We start from the raw sequence: 19,188 nt of genomic DNA on the forward strand, positions 1-19,188 counted from the left end.
GAGATTGGCTTTTTTCATTTAGCATGATATTGTGGAGATTAATCCAGCTTATTGAGTGTATCAAGTCTATCGACAGGTGCTTTTCAGTGTGAATAGAATCCTATGGTATGGATGTACTCCAGTTTGTTTAACTGTTCACCTGCTGAGAGACATTGGGCCAGTTTTTGGCTACTATAAATAAAGTTGCTATAAACATTTGTGTACAAGTTTTTGTGTGAACATAATCTAGTTTTCTGGGTCAAATGCTCAGCAGTTATATAGCTGTTGAGTCACGTAGTAGTTGAATGTTTAGTTTTTAAGAAATTGCCAAACCTGTACAGAGTAGCTGTACCATGTTATTACCCACCAGTGGTGTATGAGTGATCGTTTCTTCATGTCCTTTCAGCATTTGGTGGTGTCACTGTTTTTTATTTTAGTCATTCTGACAGGTGTATAGTGACATTTCATTGCAGTTTTGATTTACCTTTTTTTCATTTTTATCATTGCTAATGGCAATGATATTGAGCATCTTTGTTTTATATGCTTGTCACCTGTATCTCTTCTTTAGTTTCTTCATGTCTTTTCTTTCTAACTGGATTTTTTTACGGTTGAGGTTGAGGGTTTTTAAGTGGGTTGTGTGTGTGGGTTGTGTGTGTGTGTGTGTGTGTGTGTGTGTATTTTTTTCTAGATACTAGTCCTTTGTTGAATATGTGATTTGCACATATTTCCTACCAGTTTGTAGCATGTCTTTTCATTTCTCTTTTCTGGGCCTTCCACAGAGCAAAAGTGTATAACTTTGATGAAGTCCAGCTTATCTATATTTCTTTTTATGGATTATGCTTCTGGCATCAAGAACTTTGCCTCTCCCTTTAGATCTGCAAAATTTTCTCTTTTATGTTCTTTTCTAAAAGTATTATAGTTTACATTTTAGTTTTAAGTCTATATTCCATTTTGAGTTAATTTTGTATAAAACGTGAGACTTGGGTCTAGGTTCATTTTGTTGTTGTTGCCTTCAACTGAATATGTGGATGTTCAATTACTCCAACATAATATTTGTTGAAAAGTTCTCTTTTCTCCATTGAATTGTTTTTGCACCTCTGTCAGAAATCAGTTAGGCAAAAATGAGTTAACAGGAAACAGTTGGGTATATTTGTGTGGGTCTAAATCTGGGTTTTCTATTTTTTTTCCATTAAACTGTGTGTCTATACGTCCACCAACGCCAGAGTCTTGATTACTGTTAATAAGTCTTGAAGTAGGCTGATTTATTCCACTTTATTCTTTTTCAAAATTGTTTTAGCCTTTTAGTTCCTTTGTCTTCCCATATAAGTTTTAGAATGATTTTGTCTGTATCTATTCAGATATCTTACTGGGATTTTGATAGGAACTATGTTATACCTATATATCAATTTGGGAGATTTAACATCTTTACTATGTTAAGCCTTCCATTCATGATCACAGGCTGTCTCTTCACTTAAATTTTGTTTTCTTTAATCAGTATTGTGTGATTTTCAGCATAAAAGTTCTGTCCATGTTTTGTTAGAGTTATATCTAAGCAATTTATTTTTTGCTAGAGGTTGTAAATGGCATTTTATTTTAAATTTCCATGTTCACGTGTCAGCTATAAGTATATTAAATAAGGTGAATTTTTGTATTTTGTATCCTGAGACCTTGCTGAGCACACTTACTCATCTTAGCAGGTTTTGGTTAATTCCTTGTTTTTTTTTTTTTTTTTTTTTTTTTACATAGAGAATAATGTCATCTTCAAATATTGAATAGTTTTGTTTATTCATCTCTGACCTGTATCCCTCTCTTTCCTTTCATTGCCTTAATGCAGTGGGTGGAAATTGTAGCAGAAATAAGAGCAGCAAGAGTAGAGATCCTTGGCTTGTTTCTGGTCTTAGGAGGGAAGGATTCAGTGTTTTGCCATGAAGTATAATGTTAGCTGTAGGTTTTTGAAGTAGATGCTCTTGCTAAAGTTAAGGAAGTTATCCTTTATTCCTTTTTTTTCTGCAAGTTTTTATTATGAATTTGTGTTGAATTTTGTCAAATGCTTTTTCTGCGTTAGTGGATATAATCATATCATTTTTCTTCTTTAGCCCATTAATGTAGTAGATACATTGATTGATTTTTTGAATTTTGAACCATTGTTACATCCTTGAGATAAACCCTACTTGGTCATGGTGTATATTTGTATATATAGCTTAATTCTTTTGGCTAATGTTTTGTTAAGGATTTTTGCATCTGTATTAATAAAACATACTGGTTGGTGGTATCAGGGTAATAGCTTCAAAATGAACTGGGAAGTATTTCTTTCTCTTCTGATTCTAAAGGAGATTATATAGAATTGGTGTCAGTGCTTTATAAAACATTTGATAGAACTTTCCAATGAAATCATCTGGGCCTGGAGATTTTTGGGAAGGGAGTTCTTTTTATTGTAGTTTGAATTTTTACAGTAGTTATATGGCTGCTTAATTTATCTGTTTCACATTGAGTTGTGATAGTTTGTATTTTTGAAGGAATTAGTCCATTTCATCTAAGCTGTCAGATTTATATGTAGAGGTTTTGGTTGTATTTTTTGTTAGACTTTTGAAGTCTGGTATTCCAAAACTCTTTCATTTATTATTTCGTTTCTATTTAGAGCACTCTTTTAGCCTTATTATTATTATTGTAGCTCTATTGGCAATAAATTCTCTTAGTTTTCTTTCATCTGAAAATGTCTCGATTTTCCCTTTATATCTGAAGAATGCTTACACTAAACATAGACCTGTAGGCTGTTAGTTCTTTTCTTTCAGCACTTGAAAATTGTTCTGCCACTTTTGGCCAGGCGCAGTGGCTCATGCCTGTAATCCCAGCACTTTGGGAGGCCGAGGTGGGCAGATCACTTGAGGTCAGGAGTTTGAGACCAGCCTAGCTAACATGGTGAAACCCTGTTTCAACTAAAAATACAAAAATTAGCCGGTGTGGTGGTGCACATCTGTAATCCCAGCTGTTTAGGAAGCTGAGGCAGGAGAATCACTTGAAACCCATAAGTAGAGGTTGCAATGAGTTGAGATCGTGCCACTGTACTCCAGCCTGGGCAACAGAATGAGACTCCTTCTCAAAAAAGAAAAGAAAGAAAATTTAATGGTTCCTCATGAGAAATCCAGTTTTTTACTTTGTTTTGTTCCCTATAGATAGGTGTCATTTGTCTTTTTTTCTTTTTCTTTTTTCCTTTGTGTTTAGTTTTCAGTTGTTTAACCATGATGTATCTTATAGATTTGAGGGGTTTATTATGTTTGAGGTCTGCTCAGTATCTGTATGTTTATGTCTTTTGCCAAATTTGGAGAGATTTCAGCTATCATTTTTACAAGAACTTTTTCAGTCTTGCCTTCTTCTTTGTTTTGGTACTCTGGTGACACAAATGTTAGATTTATTATAGTTCTGTAAGTCCCTGAGGATCTGTTCATCTTTGTTCTGCCTGTTTTCTTCTGTTGTTTGGACTGTGTAATTTCTGTTGTTTTATCTTCAAATTTATTGATTCATTCTGCTGTAACTTCCACTCTGCTATTGAGCCTATCAATTGTTTCATATTGATTCCTGCATTTTTCAGTTTTAAAATTTCTTCCCCTTTACAGAAAATGTTGGCTGACACCTGGAGTATAAACCTATACTATAGTAGAGAGGATCAACTTAAACAAAAGTTGGTCTCTTTAAATAAATAAAGTACACATAACTTGGTGAAACTGATTTGGAAAAAAATAGAAGACATAAAAATTTTGGAATGAAAATACAGATAAATAACCAAGCATAATTTTAAAATAATAATAAGACACTATAAACAACTTTATGCCAATACATCACAAAACAGAAAATGAATAATTTATATGAAAAATGCAAATTACCAAAATCAACTAAGAAATAAGCAGATGATTTCTGCTTCTGGCCATATGGTTGACTAGGTATACTTAAGGATCCTCCTGCTAAAATACAATTCGTTCTTGTATAAAATGCAACACACATTATATTTAGTTCATTTCCTGGCTCATTAGAAAGAAAGATAATCACTAAAGGCTATTACCAATGAGAGTGGGCTAAAATTAAAGTAGTTGAAGAACAAGAAAACTGTGCCCCTGAGACTAAGCCATGGACTCCAGGCAAAGCAAAGAAAGTGAACCTAAGACTCCTTCATAAAACCAGGAATGCTTTAATAAAAGCATTAAAGTAGTCCTAAGTCAGTGAACTCTGGTGGTTACTCTTAAGAAGATGAAAATCCCGTCAGAAGGAAAGTCTCCCTAATTAATGCTTCTAGATTAATCAAACATGTAAGGAAACACACTATTTCCATTGAGAAACAGTAGATTTAGATATTCAGAGAATTGAGGTGTGGGAATTAGTAGAAATAGAATAACAGTTATATGTTTAAATAAATAATGTGTGAATTAAAATGAACATGAAATAAGAGATATGTTGAAAAGCAGTTATTAGAAAGAACCAGAGACAACTTAGGTATGAAATTTAATTATTGAAATATGTAACATAATGAATGGTTTAAAAGCAGATATCATCACAATTAAAGGAATTGTTGACTATCATGTTTTAACTGAGGAAACAACATATTGCAGCAAAACAGGTAAAGAGATAGAAAATATGAATTAGAGATGGTGAGACCTGAACGATAGAATGGGAAGGTTTAGTTTGTGCTAATTAGAGTCTAAGGAGTAGAATATAGAAGAAAATAGAGATAACTGCTGACAAATTTCCAGAGCTAAGAAAAACTTGGGACGCAGTATGGCGGCTCATGCCTATAATTAGCATTTTGGGAGGCCAGGGCAGAGGGATCACTTAAAGCCAGGAGTTTGAGATCAACCTAGGAAATGAAGCAAGAGCCCCACTCCATCTCTACAAAAAAATATTAAGAATTAGCCAGATGTGGTGATATGAACCTGTAATCCCAGCTACTTGGGAGGCTGAGGTGGGAGGATCACTTGAGCCCAAGAGTTCAAGACCAGCCTGGGCAACTTGGTGAAACTCCATGTGTACAAAAAATGCAAAAATTAGCCAGGCATGGTGCCAGCTACTCAGGAGACTGAGGTGAGAGGATCACATGAGCCCAGGAGTTCAAGGTTGCAGTGAGCTATGATGGTGCCACTGCACTCCAGCCTAGGTGACAGAGTGAAACCCTGTCTTAAAAAAAATGTGGATCCACATATACAAGAAACAAATGTATATGAAGCAGGAAAAGGAAACCAATGTATATTCATTAAAGTCAAAACTTAAGAACAATAAAGGCAGAGATCTTAAAAGCACCCAGAATAACTATCCACTTTTAAAGGAATGACAAATTAACCAGAGACTTTTCTTCTTTTCTTTCTTTCTCTTTCCCTTTCTTCCTTCCTTCCCTCCCTCCTTCCTTCATTCCTTCCTTCCTTCCTCTTTCTTTCTTTCTCTCTCTCTCTTTCTCTCTCTCTCTTTTTTTTTTTTTTTTTTTGATGGAGTCTTGTTCTATAGCCCAGGCTGGAGTGCACTGGCATGATTTTGGCTCACTGTAACCTCCATTTCCCGGCTTCAAGTGATTCTCCTGCTTCAACCTTCCGAATAGTTGGGATTACAGGCGTGCACCACCACACTCCGCTGATTTTTTGGTATTTTTAGTATCGATGGGGTTTTGCCATGTTGGCCAGGCTGCTCTCGAACTCCTGACTTCAAATGATCTACCTGCTTCAGCCTCCCAAAGTGCTGGGATTACAGGTATAAGCCACTGCACCTGGCCAACAGGAGACTTTTCAGTGTCAAAACTGGAAGCCAAAAGAGAGTGGAATAACATCTTTAAGGTACTAAGAGAATAACTCAATAGAATGAGTGCCCAGTGAAATTATCTTTCAGGATCAAGGGTAAATTAAAAACATTTTTTTCTCAAAATGAGAATTTACAAACAATAGACTTTCACTTAAGAATAAGGATGAATTTTAGGGCAGAGCAAAATGAGTAGGAGGAAAGTCTGAGATGCAAGAAGGTACAGTGAGCTAAAAAAAATTAGTAATCATATGGGAAATGTCAATAAATACTGTCTATATTAAGAAGTATTTACTCTGTGGAGTAAAAAAGAAGAGCATAATTAAAATACTAGCAACATTTTACATAACTCAGGAAATGTATATGTGGGGAAAGTGTGGGGTAGCACTTAGAAGTTAGTGTGAGTGCTCCAAGATCCTGATACTCTTTAGGATGGAAATTAATGAATGACTTTAGACTTTGTTGATCTAAGTACTTACAGGAAATTTTCAGATAACCTGAAGAATAGCAATATAATATAACTTTCAAACCAGTAGAGAGAAAACATTCTGAAATAAGGGAAAAACACTTTAGAAATCCTAACTTTGACAGACCCCCCAAAAATGCAAGAAAGAAGAAAAAGCATAGAAAAAGAAATGACATAGTATATAATAAATTGTTACAATAAATATAAACTGCCTATCTCACCAGATTAATAAAAAAAAGTCTACCTTGTTCAATATAGACAGTTCACAAAAGACAGAAAGTACAAGGACAGAAAAAGACAAAAAGTAGAATTAAGGAAAATAAAACAAGCCAATATACCTAGTTAGAATAGCTACATCAATATTAGCCTTGCAAATATTAAAGTGAAAAGCATTCATAGGAATAAAGAGAGTCTCAAAAATAATAGAAATTTCAACCGAAGTAGGTATAGCAATTCTAAATAGTTATTAAAGTAAAAAATAAAAAATAGAATATACAGATAAAACTATTAAATTGTATTTCAAGTAACTTGATTTTTAGCTCAAGCAGCAAAAAAGTAAATCGAACAACAAGATAACCAGAGTTAATCCAATTAATACATAAAGGATCATGTTCCCCCGGAGTAGAGCATGCACATTTTCCTTAAGCATGTATAAATGATTTAGAAGGAAAATGATAAAGGAATGTTTTTGAGACCTCTGATAGGGAAAGATTTTTTTAGAAAATCTGCAAAAGATAAAGATTTCTTAGAAAAGATTTCTTAGAAAATCTGCAAAAGTTGACTACATAAAGTCAACCGTTTTATTTAAAACCTCTCCGGAAATAGTTTTGTTGACTGATTCAGAAACATTCTAGGTCAGTCAGCTAATCAATGTCTAGTTAGTGTAACACTCTTTTCACTACACAGTAAGTAGCATCTTAGGGTTTTTTACGTAAAAACAAAAGCATGGTATCAAATGTTACACACACAAAAATTTACCAGTATCTTTTTAACCAATGTGAAGATTTTCTTCCAGTCTTAAGAGAAATGGAATTATTTCTAACACAAAGGTTATATGTATTAGTCTTCCACTGAGTCATCATAAAAACAGAAGTCACATTGTCACTATTTCTTGCTTGTCTACCCCAGCCTCTGTGGTACCCTCGTCAGTTATTCATGGCTCCTAGGCTTTCCTTTAGAGTACTGTCTCTCTCCTACTGGTTAGCCACAGGCTTTGGGTGGAATTGACACCATCCTAACTGCAGAAATGATAGGCACTGCTTTACGTAAATCAGTCAGCCTAATAGCATTCCTTTTACCTCAGAGATTGGTTCAGAGATGGGGGAAAAACCCAGTCTAAGCAAGTAGCTTGTGACTTACTTTCCTCCAACTGGTGATCCAGCTAGGGCAGCATGTGGAGTATGCTGCTCTGTATGTGAAGCCAGATACTCATGAAAAACTTTTTAATACTGTGACAGAAGATACAGCTTCGAGACAAAGACACAAGCTTGGGTAGAGTCATTCATTCATCCAGTAAGCAGTTGCTGAGTGCTTAATAAATGCTGGGCCCTGAGAAAAAGCAAAATCTTATTCAGCACATTCTGACATTGGGAACAATGGAATAGTTGATAGCTTCCACACTTAATTAGAAACAAAGATTATCTCTTAAAACCTCATTCTTGTATCTAGGAAGACTTTTGTTTTCCCAATCAGAAATTGTAGTTCCAGAAAAAGAACAAGACAATGAAAACATTGTATAAAAGGTTTCTTTCAAACTTTTTTCAATTGACAGTTTTTCACCCCAATCATCATGATGCAGAGAGGCTTCAGAAACACAAGTGACTCTGTGTTCAGACCAAGTACTTGGCCTCGAGAAGATGAATGATCAGACCAACTCACCATATGATTATAAGGGTCAGGTAGTTTAAAAAGAAATTACAATCTGAATTGAACCATGGATGAACAGTGTTGCTATTGAGCTTCAAATCCCAGCTAATAAGCATAACCTTGTAAAGAGAGGTTACTGTTTGGGAAACTGCATGTTCTTGCAGGAGGGCAAAGCTTTTGCAATATAAATAGTTGTAAGGGTACTAGCTTTCATCTTTAATGCCTTAACCCTCTGTGTTTAGAGTTTTTGTATCCAGGGCTGAATTGAGAATTTTAGAAGGCTTGAACACTGAAGAGATTATAATAACAACCCCATGTGTAATTTATAAAATCTTCAAAAGAAAATTTACTTTCTCAAAATATTATAAAACTCATAAATACTGAAATGAAAATGGCTTCATTTTTACATTTTATTTCAAGACACTACATAAATTCATCAGAGTTAAACTTTTCTTAGTCATTTCTGATTCCTCTGTTTTACTGGTGCCCTCAGAGACTCAGTTTATTGGGTGATAATTCAGCATGGATTGCATTACAAGTATCTACTGATTTTCATGTAATTTTCCAAAATATAGATGGAGGAGAAGAAGATTATTTCTGAGAGGAATTTGATTATGTATGGTGAAGAGTATGTTTTGAGTTTGGCTCCTCTAAACTTACTTTCTTCCTGAGTAGGTCTAATAAGGAGCACCCTTCAATCCTAAATGTATCTTTCTCTTACACAATGACAAGGTAATGTGGGTTTAGGGAAACAATGCAAGTTTTAATCTTGGCACTGTAGAATGCTTGGTTTACATGAAACATGATTGGAGGAGATACTCAGTTGGGTAAGGGTCACTGTGATTCAGTGTGATTCAAAAGGCCACGTCAGGCCTATTGCTCTGGCAAAATTTAATATGCAAGAGTTGGTAGGAATGTGCCTCAGAGAAGTAAGCTGAGCATTTCTGACTAAATAAAGAATGCTTGAAGATCTGCTCTTTCTTATCCTCAAAGCTGTTTATGATTTCTAAGTTTTTTTTTCTTTGGTCATGGTATTAAGAGCAAACTAAAAGACCAACAGCTCTTACCTAAGGATTCCAATATGACATTTGAGTATTATAATTGTTTTTTGTTTTCTTTTTGAAATATAAAAACCTCCTGGAGATCTCTGGAATACAGCAAGAAAAAGTTGGCTTTCTTTTTTCTTTTTCGATGAATTCTTAACTGGAAAAACTTTTGTCATATCTGGATCTTATAACAAAAGTAAATATTCACTGAGGAAAACAGTGCATCACAGTTCCTTACTTTATATTTCAATACTTTTTCTCTAATTTTGTTTCTCTCCTTAAGACTATTTCTAAATTATCTAAATTTAGTGACATAATTGTCTTATATAATGATACTATTACTTGGAAGGCGTTATTCTTTTTCATTGAAACATAATTCATCATTGAGAAATAAAGGCACTCACAGAAATGCAGGCAAACACATGCTACAATGGCACACTTTTGTGTTTTGAATAGAATTTAAGTCACAATTTAATATATGCTGCTTTTCTTTGGGTCATCAATTGTATTACATTTTCTTAGATTCTTTACTTTCTTTGCCCTTATAATTCCTTTAAAAATGATGATGGCTGTTGGGTTGGGAAGGGAAAGCAATTAACAGGGAAAGGAAAATATTCTTTCAAAATCAGTCTTTTAAGGAGATAAGTTGTTCCATTTAAATTACAATACTCAACTAGAAGATTTTGGAAGAAATGCGAACACTATAATTGAACCACAATGCCTCTTATTTTGCCCCTGTATGCCCTTCCCTTTTAACCCATAAAGAGATAGTTTTATTGAAATTTTCTCCATTGGATATTGACCTCAGTTATATAGCTAAAACAACCAGAAGGAGAACCTATGCTTTTCCCCCTTATAATAGCCATCATAATGTAAGTAAAGTTACACTGGAAGACTTTACTCAAGACTGTTGCAAAAGAGATCAGAACTGTTGCAATAGGGGAGAAATTGAACTCAATCACACTGAAACAAAAGGTATGAGAATTTTAAGCGTTGAGGTGAGTTAGTAAGTACTGAAAGACACTAGACATGAGGTTGGTAATGGGATCGGCCTATTCTATGTTTGCTAATTGACACCTAGGTTAGACCTCTCCTTTTCCACAGATACAGAGATAGAGGTGCAATTTTTCTTGCTGATTATGTTTCAAAGGCATGGTTCTTAGGCTTTGGAGAAATACACTCTTGGGTTGTAGATTTACCTCTCAAAAATACAGAGAAAGAAATTATAATCACAAGTTTTCTAAAGTAAATGATCTAAGAAAAGGGGCCTATACTCATGAAGAAACCCATCTAAAGTTTAGTCAAGCTGAGGAAAATGTTGAAGCCGTCTTAGTCATAATTGCTACTATTTGTTGAGCACTTCATGCCAGGTACTGAGCTATATGTTCTACTTACATTTACTGGCAATCTTCCCATCAATCCATTTGGAGTAGCTTTTATTGTCCCATATTATGAAAGAGAGATTTTACAGATGAGAAATCTAGGGCTCAAAGAGTTTAAGTAACTTACCCACAGTCACACAGCAAGTAGATGCTAGAGCAAGAATTTGAACTAGGGAGACTGCCTTTCTGTAGAGATCATACTTTTAATTACTAAACCATCCTACTTCATCTGTACTTCTATTGAATATTCAGAGAAGTGGCAGATCAGTGCCAAATACTTCTAGAGCAGGTACTTATAAAAGATTTGCTGTTGTCAAATCATCTTGGGAAGAATGCCCTTTATCACTATGGCAACACAGTATTTATGCATACTTACTGGACCCTGGGCATGCCTGCAAATGCAACATCATGTCTCTTACTGTCAATTTTGGAGGATTCCCAGTTGATGTAGCTCTGTACTTGCTCATAAAAATTAATTATAATAGGAAAAAATGAGGAAAACTATAGCCATAAACACATGTTAAAAGCTGGACTTGGTGGCTCATACCTGTAATCCTAGTACTTTGGGAGGCTGAGGTGGGTGGATCACTTGATGTCAGGAGTTCGAGATCAGCCTAGCCAACATGGTGAAATTCCATCTCTACTAAAAATACAAAAATTAGCTAAGTATGGTGGAATGTGCCTGTAATCCCAGCTACTCAGAAAGCTGAGGCAGAAGAATTGCTTGAACCTGAGATGGGGAGGTTGCAGCGAGCCGAGATTGCACCACTGTACAGCATGGGTGACAGAGTGAGACTGTCTCAAAAAAAAAAAAGTTAGAATGCAAAGTTGATTCAGTATCTGAAAATAATATAATGTATTAATGAAATAAAACAAAAACCCATGTTTTTGACAAAATCCAATACTCATTCATGATTAAAAAAAAAAGACTCTCAGTGAACTAGAAAGAAATTTCTTCAGCTTGATTGATAAAGGGCATCTTCAAAAATCTCAAAACTAACATCATCCGTAATGGTAAAAAACAAAGTGCTTTTCTTCTTAAGTTGACAATAGGAAAAGGATATTCATTCTTACTACTTTCATTTAACATTGTCATTGAGATTATAACCATTGCAATAAGGTAAGAAACAAAAGGTATCTGGATGGGAAATGAAGAAGTAGAACTTACCTACACATGACATGACTGTTTTTGCAGAGAATCAGAAGAAGTCTACAAAAAAGCTAATAGATTAACTGAGTTTTACAAAGTTGTAGGATACAAGGTCAGTATACAAAATCAGTTGTCTCTCTGTATACCAGCAATGAACATTCTACAAATAAAATTAAGAGAAAAATTCTTGATTCACAGCATCAAAAAGTATAATACTTTTAGAAATAAGTTTTACAAAGGAAGTGCAAGACCTGTACACTGAAAGCTATAAAATATTGCTGAGAGAAATCAAAAGATATCTAAATACATGGAGGTGTATTTTGTATTCATTGATTGAAAGCTAAATATGGTCAAGGTGTTAAATACCTCCAAATAGATCTACAAATGCCATGCAATCGCTATCAAAATCCCTTTAGAAATTTTTGTAGAAATTGACTTGCTGATTCTAGGATTAATGGGGAAATGCAGAAGACATAAAGTAGCCAAAATAACTCTGAATAAAAAGACTGACATTGATGGACTAAGACATTTGATTTCAAGATTTGCTATAAAGCCACAGCAATTGAGAAAGTTTGGTATTGGCACAAGAATTGGCACAGATCAATGAAAGAGACTAGAGAGTGCAGATATAAATCTTTACATTTATGATCAATTGATTTCATTAACTAGGACCTCATAAAGATGAAATGTGCCTTCTGCATCTGTCCCAGCAAGATTAACCTTTAATACATAACAGCCCAAATGGGAGCCAGACATCAGCTTGTATTGGACAGACCAGAGCCAGATGGGTGGGCCTTGTTTAAGAAAACACAAAATTATGAATGCAAAATTAGCTATGAAAATGAGTATTTAGAATGAGGAAATCACAAAATACAGCACTTTTAAAAAGCATACAAATAGCACAAACATCACCAAATCCAGAAAAATAACAGTTACTAATTAACTCCCTGTCACCTCTGTAATAATTGTTTTCTACATTTTTGGGTTGCACACTTTGATTTATCTCCTCGTGTGAAAAATAACATTTTCTCTAGAGAGACTGAAAATATAATTCAGTTTTCTCTCTAGCACATGGATGGAAAAGGAGAGTTCAGAAAGCTTTCTGGAAGCTTCACCACTCATTACTGGTAAAGTCACATCCGAGTTTCTGGTACAGGCAGTGCTCAGAAAAGTAATGGGAAAATGCCAACTCTGATACTACAGCTTATGGACACCAATGGCTGGTACTATGTATATGTCCACTTTTGTTAGGTCTTTGCTGCCCCCTGTTCCTACTGGGCAGTATCCTAGAAAAAGAGTGAGAGGAACAAAAAATTGTATTTAATCCTTGGTCATAATGGCCCACAAGCAGGGAGGCATGTTCTTCTTCCTTCCTTTTAAGGTCAAAGATTGGGTCCTGAGGCTCAGGTGGTATCTTGGGGCTTAGCTGATATGGTGGTATTATTGGCAGCCTGGCTCTGAAGGTTCATGTTCTCAATCACTGTGCTGTTCTGCCCTCATGCCTTCATAAGGATCATAAAATGCTGCTGATTCTAGTGATCATTAATGTGTTTCACAAAAATTAGTCCCACTTGGATCACATCCTATATGGCAGCTACAGCCTTTACTGTGGGCTACTCTCCATTGCTATGGTTTGAATGATGATCTCCCTCCAAAATTCATGTTGAAACGTAATCTTCAATGCACAAATATTAATAGATGTGGTCTTTAGGAGATGGCCTTTGGGAGCTTGGTCATTCATACATAGGATTAGCACCTTTATAAAAGGACTCAGTTTGAAGAAAGCCTCTCTTGACTTTGCAACCCTTCGCCATGTAAATACAGTGAGCCTCCCATCTGGAGGATCCAGAAACAAGGCACCATCTTGGAAGTGAAGACCAGACCCTTTCCAGACACCAAACCTGCTGGCACCTTAATCTTCGAGTTTCTAGCCTCCAGATGGTGAGAAATAAGTTTCTATTCTTTATAAATTACCCAGTTTTAGGTATTTTTTATAGCAGCACAAATGAACTGAGACATTCATCTTTCAAAACATTTCTTTTGTTTTATTCTTAAAGTCTCCTTTGAAATCAACTTCCTTTTTCCCCTCTAGTAGCCATTCTAGCCTTAATAATCTTGAATAAGCTTGACCACCTTACTTTTCCTTTAAGACTCACCTTGGCATTAAGATAAATCAATGTCTATATTAAACTTCAGCTCTATTACTTTTCTGTTACCTTTTTAAACATGTTTCCCTGGGCCAAAAACATTTCTTCTCCTAAAAGGGCATCTTGTTGAAGAACTCTGGAAATCAGTCTCCATGAAACATGAGAAAGTCCCAGAGGCCACAGAAATGTCAAATGGGAGATTTTATATGCAATATGCTAGGCAACTTTGGCAAAACTGCGCATTAGCAAGGAGCTAGCTGAGTGTAGTCCCTGAACATGAATGCAGGTGCTTTAGAGCTTTGTCGCAAAGGCACTTGTCTTCACAAAATAAAGTTTCAGCAAAGATGCAGTGATCAAGTGTGATGGGCCAGTGCAGTGGCTTACACCTGTAATCCTAGCACTTTGGGAGGTGAAGGTGGACAGATTGCTTGAGCCCAGGAGTTCTAGACCAGCCTGGGCAACATGATGAAACCCCGTCTCTACAAAAAATGCAAAAACTTAGCCAAGTGTGGTGGTACACACCTGTAGTCCCAGCTTCTTGGAAGGCCGAGGTAGGAGGATCACCTAAGCCCAGGAGGTTGAGGCTGTAGTAAACCATGATTGCACTACTGTACTCCAGCCTGGGCAACAGAGCAAAAGCTCATCCCAAAAATATATAAATAAATAAAAATTTGAAATAAAGTGTGAAGGACACCCATAACTGATATGACCAATCGTATCTGTTTTTTTCTAACCCTTCCATAAGACAAACTTTTTTTTTTTTTTTTTTTTGAGACAGGGTCTCCCTCTGTAACCCCAGCTGGACTAAAGTGATGGGATCATGGCTTACTGCAGCCTCAGCCTCCAGTGCTCAAGTGATCCTCCCATATGATCCACCCATCTCATTGTCCTGAGTAGCTAGGATGACAGGCGTGAACCACCACACTCAGCTAATTTTTGTATTTTTTGTAGAGACAGGGTTTTGACATGTTGCCAAGTCTGATCTCAAACTCCTGGACTCAAGGGATTTGCCACCTCAGCCTCCCAAAGTTCTGGGAGTACAGGCATGAGCCTTTGCATCCTGCCATAAAAAAAATTTCTAACATTTAAGTGAATTAATGTACGGGTCCAGATGGAATATTAGCTTTCCTCTACCCTTTCCCAGATGCTTGGAAAATATCTTGAGAAATCTGGTATAATGTCACGGAAGCTTTGAAAATGGATTCCTGGACTTATGAACCACTGTCTTCTAAAGTTAGTTTTGTGACACTCCTTTTTGACTACAAATGGAATCGTCTTGAAAAAAAAGGTTATGCTGCATTTTTCTGAAACAACTATCACAATTTAGCAATGCAACTAAAAACGTCTATGACATTTGACCAGTATCCCAACCTGTGTCCTGGGACTTGTAGGAATTTACTCCAGGAAACAAGAAAAGATGCTATATCATGAAATATTTTAGTTGTGAACATATGTATTAGAAAAAAAAGGGAGAGAGATCCAAGATGGCTGATGATTAGCAGCTCGGGCACGTACCTCCCAGTGAAAGCGCAAAGAACGAGAGGACGCCACACTTTCAGACGAATATTAGTTGCTCACAGACCACGAGATTCCCAGTGGAGGAGCCCCACGGGTCGCCAGGGCGACTCCTGTGGCCGGCGTGGCGGTTTTGCTGGTGCCTTAGCACGCCAGTTCTTGGTGCAGAGTCCGGAGATTCCCGGGCAGAAAAGCACCATCAATCTTAACACCGCTGTTTTGGCTGGCTCAGTGGATTGCTCAGATTTCGGCGCAGGGAATCAACAAGTTGGACGTCAGAGACCCAGTTAGAAAGTCGGTAATTATAAAGACGACAGACGGACAAATATATAATGAAGGGAAGAAACCAGCGTAAAAAGGTAGAGAATACTCAAAATCAGAATGCCTCTCCCTCTACAGGGGATTGCAATTCCTCATCAGTAACGGAACAAGGCTTAATAGATTACACGTGTGTTCCAATAACAGCAGCAGGTTTCAAAACGTGGGTGATAAGAAACTTCTGTGAATTAAAAGAACTTGTTCTAACCCAATGCAAAGAAACTAAGAACCTTGAAAAAAGGTTTGATGAAATGTTAACGAGAATGGACAATTTAGAGAAGAATATAAGTGAATTGATGGAGCTGAAAAACACAACACGAGAACTTCGCGAAGCATGCACAAGCTTAAACAGTCGAATTGATCAAGCAGAAGGAAGGATATCAGAAGTCGAGGACCAGCTCAGTGAAATGAAACGAGAAGACAAGAATGCAGAAAAAAGGATGAAAAGGAATGAGCAAAGTCTCCAGGAAATATGGGACTATGTGAAAAGACCTAATTTACGTTTGATAGGTGTACCTGAATGTGATGAAGAGAATGAATCCAAGTTGGAAAATACTCTTCAGGATATCATTCAGGAAAATTTTCCCAACCTGGCAAGGCAGGGTAATATTCAACTCCAGGTAATACAGAGAACACCACAAAGATATTCTTCAAGAAGACCAACCCCAAGGCACATAATCGCCAGATTTATTAGGGTTGAAATGAAGGAGAAAATACTAAGGGCAGCCAGAGAGAAAGGTCAGGTTACCCATAAAGGGAAACCTATCAGACTTACAGCAGATCTCTCAGCAGAAACCCTACAAGCCAGAAAAGAGTGGGGACCAATATTTAACATCCTTAAAGAAAAGAACTTTCAACCCAGAATTTCCTATCCAGCCAAACTAAGCTTTATGAGCGAAGGCAAAATTAAATCTTTTGCGAACAAACAAGTACTTAGAGAGTTCACCACCACCAGGCCTGCTTTACAAGAGCTTCTGAAAGAAGCACTATACATATAAAGGAACAACCAATATCAGCCTTTCCAAAAATATATCAAAAAGCAAAGAACTTTAACACAATAAAAAATTTACATCAACTAATGGGCAAAACAGCCAGCTAGCATCAAACGCCGGTATTAAACTTATATATATTTTAATTGGATAAAAAGCCAAAACCCATCGGTATGCTGCATCCGGGCCCATCTTACATGCAACAATACACAAAGACTCAGAGAGAAGGAGGAAGATTTACCAATCAAACAGAGAGTAAAAATAAACTAATAAACAAAAAGCAAGAGATGCAATTCTCGCCTCTGATAAAGTAGACTTTAAAGCAACAAAGATCAAAAGAGGCGAGGAATGACATTGCATAATGGCAAAAGGATCAATGCAACAAGAAGAGCTAACGATTCTATAGATCAACGAGATAGAAAATTAACAAGGATATTCAGAACTTGAACTCAGACCCGGAACAAGTAAACTTAATAAACATTTATAGAACTCTCCACTTCAAATGCACAAAACATACATTACCACCTCACACCTATTCCAAAGGTGACTATATAATTGGAAGTAAATCACTCCTCAGTAATCGCATAGCATTTCATAGGTTTAAATTAAATATTGGTTGGCTGTTTGTTTGTTATCTTCTTCCCTTATCCCTTCCTGACTACATCATTAAGTATAATTATCAGTATAAAAGAGGTTTTCAATACCCATTACTAAATTGCATTCTAGCCTGGGCAAGAAAGTAATACTCCCATTCTCTCTCCCTCTTTCTTTTCCTTCTCCCTCCTCCCCATTCTCTCTCTCTCTTTCTCTTCCTTTTTCCTCCTTCCTATTCTCTCTCTTTCTCTTCAAAAAAAAAAAGAAAAAAAAGAAGTTATCTTCAACATTGTGGTGTAGTTGTTTGAATTATTAAATGTACTTAATTGCATAAGTATAAAATAATGTTAAAGAAATGGTATGATTAAAATATATGCAAAATGGTGTGCTCTTTTTGCTTACAGCAATATAAATTATGTAATTGAATGTTCTGGAAGGAGGAAAAGAGCTTCCTGAGAAGACTGCTCTCTGATTCCTGATCTTCTTCCTGCTTTACCTGCCTTGCCTTGCTGCCCCAATTCAGTTTCTCCTCCCTGGGTAATTACCTCAGATGGTGAAAAATGGTCAGAGCTACAAATAAGTGCAAATGGTGTCAGCTTTATAACTCCTGGAGTATGGACCACACACCTCTTAAAAGATGGAAATTGATCATGCATAAGGACTAGGACTGAAACTTTTCCCACTCCTTGAACAAATATTTAAGTGAATACCTTGTTGCCAGAAGACCAAGGCCATATTGCCTCTGGTTTCTTAAGCTAGGATTTTTTGAATATAGTTGTTAGACCCTCAGTTGAAATAACCTCTTGTGCTTGTTAAAATACAGGTTTCTGGCCAGGCATGGTGGCTCATGTCTATAATCCCAGCACTTTGGGAGGCCAAGGAGGGCAGATCACCTGAGATCAGGAATTCAAGACCAGCTTGGGCAACATGGTGAAACCGCTTGTCTACTAAAAATACAAAAATTAGCTAGGCCTGGTGGTGCACACCTGTAATCCCAGCTACTTCTCATGTGACTGAGGCAGGAGAATCCCTTGAACCCGGGAAGCAGAGTTGCAGTGAGTGAGATTGCACCACTGTACTCCAGCCTGGGCGACAGAGCAAGACTCCGTCTTGAAAAAAAGAAAGCATGTTCCTGAGATTGTAGGAAACCTACAGCATCAGAAATCCCTGTGTTTGTAGTCCAGGAATCTTATTTTGCCAACCTTCCCAGAAAATTTCACAGACAGAACTGTGCTACCCTATCATATTCTCTCCTTGCCAGGCTTCACCCCCTCCCTTGCTCCTGCATTACTAGTTCTTGAGCTGGCTCTTGCCTTTCTGGCTCTGCATACCTCCCTGGTTTTGCACCTCAGGTTTGCTATCTAAGGTCCATGATCATTAGGAACCTAGGTCTTCTGAATTTTATACTTCTGCTTTCCCATGTGCTCTACAACACTGCTTCACTTTTTCAAAAAATACTAATAAGACGCTTTCTGCTGTAGCTCTGCAGCTCTGTAGCTCTGCAGTTCAGCAACTAGACCCCATACCCTATGTCTCTCAAACAATCCCCACATTTGTCCTCTGCTCACCTACCTTTGAAAGAGGCATGATGAATTGGGAAGGATCAGGAACATTCACTAATGACTTCCCTGCCAAAATACCACCATTCTGTATGTCACAATCTTCTTATGACATATGATTGTGGTCTCTTCCTCTTGACCTGTATTTGTGGTATCCCACCCCAATTCAGTATAGAAAAACAAAAACAAGCAAATAAACTATACTTTAAAGTTATCTTTTTATTTTAATTTACCAAAATATTAAAAAGATTTACATAACCTCCAGAAAATAACATATTTTCTATTTCTTGATTGAAACATTCATCCAAAATAGTATTTATTTGAAAGAGACTGTCAATTATACTTTACAAATTCCAAATTGGCCTGCCTTTTAAAATCTCCCTATGAAAAATCATCATCAGTTAG

The sequence above is a fragment of the Aotus nancymaae genome, unplaced genomic scaffold, assembly GCF_030222135.1.
Source record: "Aotus nancymaae isolate 86718 unplaced genomic scaffold, 86718_ANA_hifiasm-v0.15.2.pri h1tg000040l, whole genome shotgun sequence".
Lineage (NCBI taxonomy): Eukaryota > Metazoa > Chordata > Mammalia > Primates > Aotidae > Aotus > Aotus nancymaae.